This window comes from Anolis carolinensis, chromosome 5 (genome assembly GCF_035594765.1).
Source record: "Anolis carolinensis isolate JA03-04 chromosome 5, rAnoCar3.1.pri, whole genome shotgun sequence".
Taxonomy (NCBI): Eukaryota; Metazoa; Chordata; class Lepidosauria; order Squamata; family Dactyloidae; genus Anolis; species Anolis carolinensis.
The window spans coordinates 206,994,144-207,005,860 of NC_085845.1; the positions used below are offsets into that span (position 1 = coordinate 206,994,144).

Consider the following 11,717-nt stretch of genomic DNA (forward strand, 5'->3'; position numbering starts at 1 on the left):
GATGGTCGCTATCATAATGTGCCATGGGAAAATAGACTATGTATCTGTGGCCAAAGTCAGGTAGAAGACATTGTGCATTACATGTTAGTTTGTCCATTGTATAGTGCCCCAAGAGAAAGACACCTGGAACCCCTGCTGACTCATGGTAAAGGGAATTGCTTAGCAGAAACTGTGCATTTTCTGCTGAGTGACACAAACAACTATGTAACTCACAAAGTAGCCCTGTTTGCTCTATCTGCAAAAAAGATCAGAAAGAGAGAATTAGATAAAATTGCCATCAACTGCCGAGGAGATTCAAAGGATTAAGTGGACTCACAATATGCATCTATATGTGAACTCTTTCGCAATTTTTAAAATTACTGTTAAATGGCATTGTTTTAACTCCTTGCGGGAGCACGATTATGGCTTCTGCTCAGTATCATTGGAGTCTATTGCTCCGAGGGAACTATTGTGTGCATGCGTTGCTTTTTGTCATGGCCTTGGGCCTGTACAATAAACTATTTTGACTTGACTTTATTATTATTATTATTATTATTATTATTATTATTATTATTATTACTATCATCATCTTCTTCATCATCATTATTATGTAGAGGCTGGATGGCCATCTTTCAGGAGTGCTTGGATTGTGTCCTCCTGCATGGTAGAAGGAAGTTGAGCTGGATGATCCTTAGGGGTCATTCCAAACCTTAGGATTGTATGATGTTGTTGTTGTTATTATTATTGATAGTATTAGTATTAGTATTGAGAGGCTGGGTGGCCATCTGTTGGGAGTGCTTGGATTGTGTCCTGCATGGCAGAATTAGGTTGGCCTGGATGGCCTTTAGGGGTGTCTCCTAACTGTCTGATGCTATGATTCGATGTGTATTATTATTGTGCAGATATTGGAAAGCCATCTGTCAGGAGTGGTTGAATTGTGTCCTCCTGCATGATATAAGGAAGTTGAACTGGATAATCCTTAGGGAATATCTGCTAACCTTAGGATTGTATGATATTCTAATTCTTATTCTTATTATTCAGAGGCTGGCCGGCCATCTATTGGGAGTGCTTGGATTGTATTGTCCAATGGCAGAGTTGGGTTGGACTGGATGGCCTTTAGGGGTCTCTCCTAACTGTCTGATTCTATGATTCGATTTGTATTATTACTGTGCAGATCTTGGATGGCTTGGTTTGTGTCGTCCTGCATGGTGGAAGGAAGTTGAACTGGATGATCCTTAGGGGTGTCTCCTAACCTTATGATTGTATGATGTTCTTCTTCTTCTTATTAGTATTAGAGTAGAGTCTCACTTATTGAACATAAACGGGCCGGCAGAATGTTGGATAAGTGAATATGTTGGATAATAAGGAGAGATTAAGAAAAAGCCTATTAAACATCAAAATAGGTTATGATTTTACAAATTAAGCACCAAAACATCATGTTATACAACAAATTTGACAGAAAAAGTAGTTCATTACACATTAATGCTATGTAGTAATTACTGTATTTACGAATTTAGCACCAAAATATCATGATATATTGAAAACATTGACAATAAAAATGCGTTGGATAATCCAGAATGTTGGATAAGTGAAACTCTACTGTATTATTATTGAGAGGCTGGGTGGCCATCTGTTGGGCGTGCTTGGATTGTGTCCTCCATGGAAGAATTGGGTTGGACTGGATTACCACAGTAATTATTTCATATTACAGTAGAATCTCACTTATCCAACATTCGCTTATCCAGTGTTCTGGATTATCCAACGCAGTCTGCCTTTTAGTAGTCAACTAGTTGTGCCCGGCCACGCGTTGCTGTGGCGAAGTATTGATGGTATGGGAAATAAAGTATTGAGGAATTGTGGTAGTTAAGGTAAAGGGTAAAGGTTTTCCCCTGAAATTAAGTCCAGTCGTGTCTGTCTCTGGGGGTTGGTTCTCATCTCCATTTCTAAGCCAAGTACTAACGTTGTCCGTAGACTCCTCCAAGGTCATGTGGCCGGCTTGACTGCATAGAGCGCCGTTACCTTCCCGCCGGAGCAGTACCTATTCATCTACTCTCATTTGCATGTTTTCGAACTTCTGGGTTGGCAGAAGCTGGGGCTAACAGTAGGGGCTCTCTCCGCTCCCCCAATTCAAACCTGCAGCCTTTCGGTCCAGAAGTTCAGCAGCTCAGCGCTTTAACTCGCTGCGCCATCAGGGGATATTATTTCCTAAAGGTTGTGAATATACAATATTTCTGATATTTTTGTCTGTTGGAGGCAAGTATGAATGTTGCCATTAGGGGAAATGATTAGCATGTAATGGCCTTGCAGCTTTAAAGCCTGGCTGTTTCCCCCCTGAGCGAATTTTTTGTTGGGAGGTGTTAGCTGGCCCGGATTGTTTCCTGTCTGGAATTCCCTTGTTTTCAGAGTGGTGTTGTTTGCAATATTTTATGTGCTTCTACTGTCTGTGGCCCTCAGAAAAGAGAGGATTTGCCAGACTTTGGTGATGGGAATACTTTGTTGGGAGGTGTTAGCTGGCCCTGATTGTTTCCTGTGTGCAATTCCACTGTTTTCAGAGAGTTGTTCTTTATTTAGTGTTCTGATTTTAGAGATTGCATTGTTCTGTTTTATTATACCACAGTAATTTTTCTATATTCTGATTTTAGTGTTTTTGAATACTTGTAGCCAGATTGTATTCATTTTCACGGTTCACAGCAAAATAATAATAATAATAATAATAATAATAATAATAATAATAATAATAATAATAATAATGACGACTTTGGTAATAGACACTGCTTCACTCCCTTTTCAGCTTCCTTTCTGGAAGAATCCTTTCTTGGGAGATGTTAGCTGGCCCTGATTGTTTTCTTTGTGGAATTCCCAATTTCCCTGCTTTCAGAGTGTTGCTCTTTATTTACTGTCCTGGTTTTAGAGATTATATTGTTCTGTATTATTCTATCACAGTAATTATTTCATATTACAGTAGAATCTCACTTATCCAATGTTCTGGATTATCCAACACAGTCTGCCTTTTAGTAGTCAATGCTTTTGTAGTCAGAGTTTTAAATTCATTGTGATATTTTAGTGGTAAATTTGTAAATACAGTAATTACTACATAGCATTACTGCGCATGGAACTACTTTTTCTGTCAAATTTGTTGTATAACATGATGTTTTGGTGCTTAATTTGTATAATGATGACCTAATTTGATGTTTAATCGGCTCTTCCTGAATCCCTTCTTATTATCCAACATATTCACTTATCCAACGTTCTGCCAGCCTGTTTATGTTGGATAAGTGAGACTCTACTGTATATTGATAATGTTATATTATCTGCCAAAACACACAACGACACATCATGATTATAATGACACAAAACCACACTGGGCCCACAAAACTCACAACAACGCACCCTGAGTCTGGATAGGGGAGGTCTTGCCTTCCCCCTCTCCTTTCCATTGGGATGCCAATTTCCCTTTGGGAACCACCTGAAACAACACCTCTATTCCTACCAGTCACCACATCATTTCCAACCATACACTTACATTCTTTCAACCATTTTGGATTCTTTCGCACAACCTCATACAAATCTATAAACTCTTAAAGTCAGAACAGGATCAAGTGAACCTTCGGAAAGCCACTGGGGAGTGAAGGGGAATGAGGGCCACTCTATCTCACGCAACGCACGCAACTTGCATGCCTTTATTCCTTTCTATTATCTGTCAGCAAAGCTTCCAATAAGCTATAGTGTCATGTAGACAATGCACTTAAAACATTATACTTTATGCTATTCTCTCACACACAAATAAAAGCTGTCCACATTTTCATACAATCATGCATTTCCATTCTTATAGGGCACAATGCCTCAGCTCCCTTTCTGTTCTTAAAACCTCCTGTTCCTTTTTCTTGATAACCCTTGTAGTAAAAGACACCACTGCCCGTCTTTGACCATAGGGGACAAGAACAATTATTCCCTATTTTTATCATTCCTGGAAAGACAAATTCATCATCTCCTTTTGTTTCTACCACTCCAAGGTCCTCCCTCGGGGGTGGGTTTGGTCCAAAACTGGAGTCCAACCTGGGCTCCTGCAAAGGCAGGGACATAGTGGCGGCTCCAACCACACCCAAACCCAGTGGAGGTGACAATGGGGGATAAAATGAAATAACAAACAAAATAACATACAAAATAACACACAACCGTACCAGCTGGAGCTTATTCTTTTAATTCTTACCCACCTAATATTTTCTCCGTCCCCCCCACTGCCCTCAGCACTGCGAAGGACTAATTTCCTAATTTCCTAATGGAGTCTGTCCCCGGACCGTGGTCGGATCACCCTTGCACGTCCCGCTACTAGGGCCTGCCTCCAGACCTGGTTGGATCACCCTTGCAGGTCTCTTCTAGAGCTCTTTTCCCTTTGGGTTTCTCTCGTTTCCCAAGGGATTCCTACGGGACCCGGAACTGCTTCTACAATTTAAAACTTTCTTCCCCGCAAGGCTTAACAACAAGCGTTTTAAGAGGTATACTTGCCTAATTTTCGTTCCGTCCCGCGGCGGCCGCCTTTCCACGAGCGATGGTTGTCTCACAACTTCTGTTTTGGAGGAGAGCACGCCTTCCCTTGCCTCGGGTGATGCGAAGGGAACCACCGGTCTTTACCTCTATTTAGAGGCCGTGCGCACGTCTCGGCGTGGACCGTACGCAGCACCCCGGAAGGGGAAGCGAACACACCTTGCTCCCAAGAGCAGCTCCGATGGGCTTCAAGAGAACCCTGGCAAAACTACAAATCCCAAAATTCCCTATTCCCGGCCAATGCACCAGAAATGAAAGGGGTGATTTGGGAGTCCCCCAATCACTTGAAAATACCGGGCTCTTGCCAAGCTGCTATGAGAACCACTCGGAGTCCAAAGGGTTGAGGACAAACACCTTTATTGTAGCTACAGACAGACAATAGCCTCACGCTGCAGTGAAGCGAACAAAGATTGTCTGCCCCCAGCAAATCTGCCCGGGGTCATATATATACCCTACTTGTTTATCACATTTTAGTTCCTTGGAAAAACCACCAGCACGGCCTGCGGTGGGCTGCACATCCTGACTTGTAAACAACTCCAGGATGTAGCTCACCACAAACCGTCACAGGTGGAGCAAAAGTACATGTATTGCATACATTTCTCAGAATCGGCTTCACCACAAGCTTAACCACAACTGATTCTTGCTAAACATACAGGACACATGCTATTTTGTAACAAGACAGCAAACTGCAAATTTTAAGATCATTTCTGAAGGAGAGACTAATTAATGATTTCAAACAGACAGGCATCCAACATGGAGTCACTCTGGTTCAGTGACCCCTTCAATTTGATGTTTAATCGGCTTTTCCTGAATCCCTTCTTATTATCCAACTTATCCAACGTTCTGCCGGCCTGTTTATGTTGGATAAGTGAGACTCTACTGTATATTTATAATCTTATATTATCTGCTTAGAACTGGATTATATGAGGCCCCTTCTACACAGCTGTATAAAATGCACACTGAAGTGAATTATTTGGCAGTGTGGACTCAAGATAATCCAGTTCAAAGCAGATAATATAAGATTATAAATCTGTAATATAGCTGTGTGGAAGGGCCTTGAGTCTACACTGCCATATAATCCAGTGAAAACCAGATAATCTGTATTTTATAGGCAGTGGGGAAGAGGCCTGAGGCATAACTGTGCCTGTCCCCTGGGCTGAGTAGGTTGCTAGAAGACCAAGTGGGCAGAGTTCTAACTGGCAGCAATTGGATAAAAAACAATTAATCCTTTCCCTCTAATTAGGACTTTGTTTTTCTTTTCTTTTTGCTGTATGAACGTAGAGGCATGGATGAGGGGTTGTGTTGCCAAGTTTAGTGTTTCTGGGATGTGTAGTTTTGTTGTTTTGTCCTAGGCCGAATTTTTAAAATCCTTTTATATATATAGACTAGCTGTGCCCTGCCACGCGTTGCTGTGGCCAATTGGAATTGCAGTGAATAGCCTCGCTGCTTGAAAGCCTGGCCGTTCTCTACATAGGGTATGCTTGCTAGGCCAGGTTGAATGAGATGGAGTAGCCTCGTGGTTTCCAAAGTCTGGCTTTGAAGCTGCAAGGCTGTTCAGTGTTAATCAAGGTGGGCCAGAAAGGGGTTGATATATGTGTGGAATAACGTACAATGTGGTAGAAAGAACTGTTGTCTGGTTGAGGCAGGTGTTGCCATGGATCTCCTTGATTAGCATTGAATAGGCATGCAGCTTCAAGGTCTGCCTGGTTAGTACGTGGAAGAATCCTCTACTGTGTTAGCTGGGTGTGATTATTTAAGTTGTTTAGCATTGAATGGTCTTGTAGCTTCCAAGCCTGGTTGCTTCCTGCGTGAGGGAATCCTTTGTTGGGAGGTGTTATTTGGGCCTGGTTGTTTCCTGTGTGGAATTGCCCTGTGTTCTGAGTGTTGTTGTTTATTTACTGTCCTGATTTTAGAGATTATATTGTTGTGTATTGTTATTGGAGCACAGTAATTATTACACATTATATTGATAATGTTATATGATTTGTGTGGAACAGGATTATATGAGGCCCCTTCTACACAATGGTTTAAAATTCACACTGAAGTGGCGGGGTTTTTTTTTTTTTTTTTTGCTGTGGCCTAGGAGGCAGCCTGGCTTTGAAGCTGCAAGGCTGTTTAGTGTCAATCAAGGTGGGTCACAAAGGGGTGCATTCTGGTTTTTGGGGGGTTTTTTGGCCCCATGGAGGTTAGGGATGTGGTTTGTTTGTAAGAACGTAGAGACATGGATGAGGGGTTGTGTTGTCAATTTTCTAGGTTGGGGGGCCTTTAGTTTTGTTGTTTTGCCCGGTGGAGCGATGCCATTCTCCTTTTATATACAGTAGAGTCTCACTTATCCAAGCTAAACGGGCCGGCAGAAGCTTGGATAAGCGAATATCTTGGATAATAAGGAGGGATTAAGGAAAAGCCTATTACACATCAAATTAGGTTATAATTTTACAAATTAAGCACCAAAACAACATGTTATACAACAAATTTGACAGAAAACGTAGTTCAGTACGCAGTAATGTCATGTTGTAATTACTGTATTTACGAATTTAGCACCAAAATATCATGATATATTGAAAACATTGACGACAAAAATGGCTTGGATTATCCAGAGGCTTGGATAAGCGAGGCTTGGATTAGTGAGACTCTACTGTATATAGATAGATTAAAAAGTTTACATTTTATACAAATTTCTTTGTTGAGTTCATTTTTATGTTGCTTCATATTGTTCTTATTGCTTTATGTCACTGTATTTATTATTATTATTTTCATTTATTATTGTCATTTTATTTATTATAATAGTTTAATGTTCAATAATATTTCATATTATTATCATTATATTACTTTTTATTGTTTTGTCAGATTATGTTATTACTTTATTAGACTTTGGAGCTGGAGCTAACTATAGGGAGCATACGTCGCCCCTATTAAAGCAGGTCTGCTGGCTGCCGATAAGTTTCCGGTCCCAATTCAAGGTGCAGGTGTTGACCTACAAAGCTCTAAACGGTTCGGGCCCTGCCTATCTTTGTAATGCATCTCCCCATATGAACCGGTGCGGGCTCTAAAATCTGCCGGGGGGCCCTCCTCTTGCTCCCGCCATCATCACAAGCACGGCTGGTGGCGACGAGGGCGAGCGCCTTCTCGGGGGTGGCCCCTTGTCTCTGGAACACCCTCCCCAGGTGACCAGATAGCACTCTGTCCTGCACTTTAGCCACTTCCCTGGCCCTATGATACGCTGATGCACTATCCCTGGCCCAGCCCGTTTATAGTTGGCCATGCTCATTTTGTAATCCTGGCCATGGGTTTGCTGAACTTTTACTGATGGAGAAACCAAGATAGGGGTTTTTAATATTTTACTTTTTACTTGAGTATGTTTTAATTGGTTTTTGGTTTTTAGGATGCTATTTTGGCTTCTCAAGTTATTTAGGGTTGTTGTATTGTTCTATGTGTTTATTCTAGTGTATTGTCTGTACGGTTTCCTTTCCGGCAACTGAATGTTTGCCTTACATATTGGAAACCGCCCCAAGTCCCTTCGGGGAGAAAATAGGGCTGTATACAAATAAAGTTTATTATTATTATTATTAGACTTTATTACATGTATATAATAATGATACTAAAACTATATTATTAAACATTTATAAATTTCATTATTATATTTAGTTCATTTTATGTTTTTTCATCATACTATTTTTAATTATTCCTTATTATTTCATATTATTATATTTATTATTACTTATTGTTATTAGATTATCTTTATTATTGTTTAAAGTTAGATATTAATATTATTTCATATATATTATTGTTTTATTGGATTTTATTATATATATATATATATATCAGAATTATAGTATTAAAATGTATAAATATGCTTAGTTCTTTTTTGTTGTTTCACATTATTTATTATTCCTTGTCATTTTGTATTTTTATATTTATTAGCATTTACTGTTATTATTTTATTAGATTTAAGTGCATATATGTGTGTGTGTATAATGTCTTCCCAGACAATCTAAAAGAGGCAAGGGTTCATCCCTTGCTAAAGAAGCCTAGCTTGGATCCCATGACCCTTGCCAACTATCGTCCTGTCTCCAAACTCCCTTTCTTGGGTAAGATGATAGAGCGGGCTGTGCTGGGACAATTGCAACAATTTCTGGATGATACAGCCGGCCTGGACCCTTTCCAGTCAGGCTTCCGCCCTGGCCATGGGACGGAGACAGTCCTGGTTGCCATTACAGATGAACTTCGTCGCCAGTCTGATAGCGGCGGATCAGCGCTACTGGTACTTCTCGACCTTACCACAGCGTTTGACACCGTTGACTACAATCTAATGATTCACTGTCTCGCCATGTCCGGAGTTCACGGTCAGGCCCTCAATGGGTTCAACTCATTTCTCTGAAACCGGAGCCAATGCGTGGAGTATATGGATCAAGTCCCTGATAGATCTTCCCTCCTATGTGGGGTTCCCCAAGGTGCCATTCTCTCCCCTCTTCTCTTCAACATCTACGTTAGACCCCTTGCTATTGGTTCGGAGTTTCGGCCTAGACTGCTATCAATATGCGGACGACACCCAACTCCTTCTGCGCTTGGAGCCTGGAGCAACGTCAATACCAGACCATTTCACCTTATGTCTGGAAGCTCTGTCGAACTGGCTATGTGCTAGTAGACTGAAGGTGAACCCGGCGAAGACTGAGATTCTCTGGCATGGCCGCTCGACTGGTCTGACCCACTTGCTTCCCACCTTCGATGGTGCTGCCCTATCTCCTTCGCCCACCGTTAAGAGCCTGGGTGTCGTTTTAGATTAGCAGCTGACAATGGAAGCTCAGGTCGCTGCTGCCAGTAAACAGGCCTTTTTCCACCTACAACAAGCGAGGCAACTGGCACCCTATCTATCTGATGAGGCTCTGGCAACAGTCATCCAGGCCACGGTCAAGTCTAGGCTGGACTATTGCAACGCCCTGTATGTTGGCCTTCCGATGTCCACGACCCGAAAGCTCCGTATTGTTTAGAATGCGGCAGCCAGGCTACTCACAAGAACACCCATGAAATGCCACAAAACACCAGTGCTGCAGCATCTGCATTGGCTTCCAACTGATTACCGTGGTCTATATAAGATACTCGTTCTGACCTTTAAAATCCTTTACGGCCAGGGCCCATCGTACCTTAGGGACCGTCTCTCCTTCTTCCATCATCAGAGGTCGCAACGCCCATCCCAACGAGACTTACTTTATGTACCGGGTCCTAGAGAAGTGCACTTGGAAAGGACCAGACGCAGAGCTTTTTCTATTTCTGCCCCTGCCTTATGGGATGCCTTGCCGCCCTAGATGAGAGCCATGCGTGAGTTAGGGCCTTTTACCCTAGCACTCAAGACCTGGCTCTTTACTAGAGCTTTTAATCTATGTTACTTTTATCAATATTTGTATGTATGTATTTTTATCCTTTACAATTTTATCTTGTAAATCGCCTAGAGCATCTTGAATGGAGGGCAATTAATAAGTAATTAAATGATGATGATGATGATGATGATAATTGTACTAAAACTATACTATTAAAATTTATAATTTTCATTGTTACGCTTAGTTGATTTTTATGTTGTTTCACATTATTTTTATTATTCCTTATTTCATTTACTGTTATTAGATTTCATTTATTTATGGTGTTGTCAAAGGCTTTCATGGCCAGCATGACTGGGTTGCTGTGAGTTTTCTAGAATGGCCAGGTTCTAGAAGTATTCTCTCCCAGTGTTTCGCCCACATCTATGGCAGGTATCCCTAGAGGTTGTGAGCTCTGTGGGGTATATATATATATATATATATATCCCTGTGGCATGTCCAGAACTCTTGTCTGTTGGAGGCAAGTGTGAATGTTGCAATTGATCACCTTGATAAGCATTTAATGGCCTTGCAGATTCAAGGACTGTCTGCTTCTTGCCTGGGGGAATTTTTTGTTGGGAGGTGATGAACCAACCTGGACACAGAAATGCTGGACCACTCTCACAACTACCATGTCAGACTGCACAGAGAAGCCATTGAGATCCACAAGAAGCAGGTGGGAATTTCAACAGAAAGAAGGAAACCATGAGAATGAACACAATCTGGCCAACAGCATTTTAAAAAAAACCCTCTAGAATCAGGACAGTAAATAAAGAACACCACACAGAAAACAGGGGAATTTCAGACTGGAAACAATCAGGACCAACTAAAACCTCTCAACAAAGGATCCCCCCAAGGCAGGAAGCAGCCAGGTTTTGAAGCTGCAAGGGCATTCAATGCTAATCAAGGTATCCAATGGCAACATTCCCACTTGCCTCCAGCGGACAAGGGGTCTTTCTCCCACCTTGGGCTTTCCAGATATATAAACCCCACTGGCCTAGATTCCAACAGATCTCACCACAGGGTTGTTGTATGTTTTCCGGGCTGTCTGGCCATGTTCCAGAAGTATTCTCTCCTGACGTTTCGCCCACATCTATGGCAGGCATTCCCAGAGATGCCATGAAAGCCTTCGACGACACATAGACCTCACCATCTCTGAGGATGCCTGCCCTGGATGTGGGCGAAACGTCAGGAGGGAATGCTTCTGAAACGTAGCCGGACAGCCCGGAAAACTCACAGCAACCCAGTGATTCCGGACATGAAAGCCTTCGCCAACAGCAATAATATATATATATATATATATGTATGTAATAATATAAGAATAAAGAATAAACAAGGAAGCAAGCAAGCAGGGCCCAAGAGAGGCCTAGCCGACAGCCCGAGGCCTGCCTCGCGTGGCGAGCGAAAGGGAGGGCCGAAAGGCGAAGGAAGGAAGGCCCACGAAGAGCAGGCAGGCCGATGAAAGAGACCAGGCCCTTCCTCACCTCCTCCTCCTCCTCCTCCTCTCGTTCCCTCTCTCGTTCCTTCTCGCGCTCCTTCTTCTCCTCCTTCGCCTGACGTTGACAGCTCGCTGCGGGGTCTCCGCGCCTGAGCAGCAAGGGCGCGCTGACGTCACCGCCCGGCCAGGCCCGCAGAGGGGGCGGGGCTTGGAGGAGGAGGAGGAGGAGGAGGAAGGGCAATCCTCGTCCAGAAGGCGTAATAATAATCATAACACAAGGACATAGAATAACAGTAACACATGACAAGCAATATAATAATATTGATCGTATTATAACAATAATCACAAACTGATAATATAATAAACTAATTATATAACAAAGTAATAAATAGCAATAACAAGTG

The 11,717-nt window shown here is 42.2% G+C and overlaps 1 protein-coding gene across 1 annotated transcript in view; it reads right to left on the reverse strand.

Moving 5' to 3' along the window:
- Window positions 1–11,496, reverse strand: part of LOC107983725 (zinc finger protein 135) — a 28,960-nt gene extending 17,464 nt beyond the window's left edge. The window contains exon 1 of the mRNA XM_016998495.2: window positions 11,360–11,496. The gene's annotated coding sequence lies outside the window, so the exon portion shown is untranslated. The remainder of the gene's footprint in view (window positions 1–11,359) is intronic.
- Window positions 11,497–11,717: the final 221 nt, after the last annotated feature.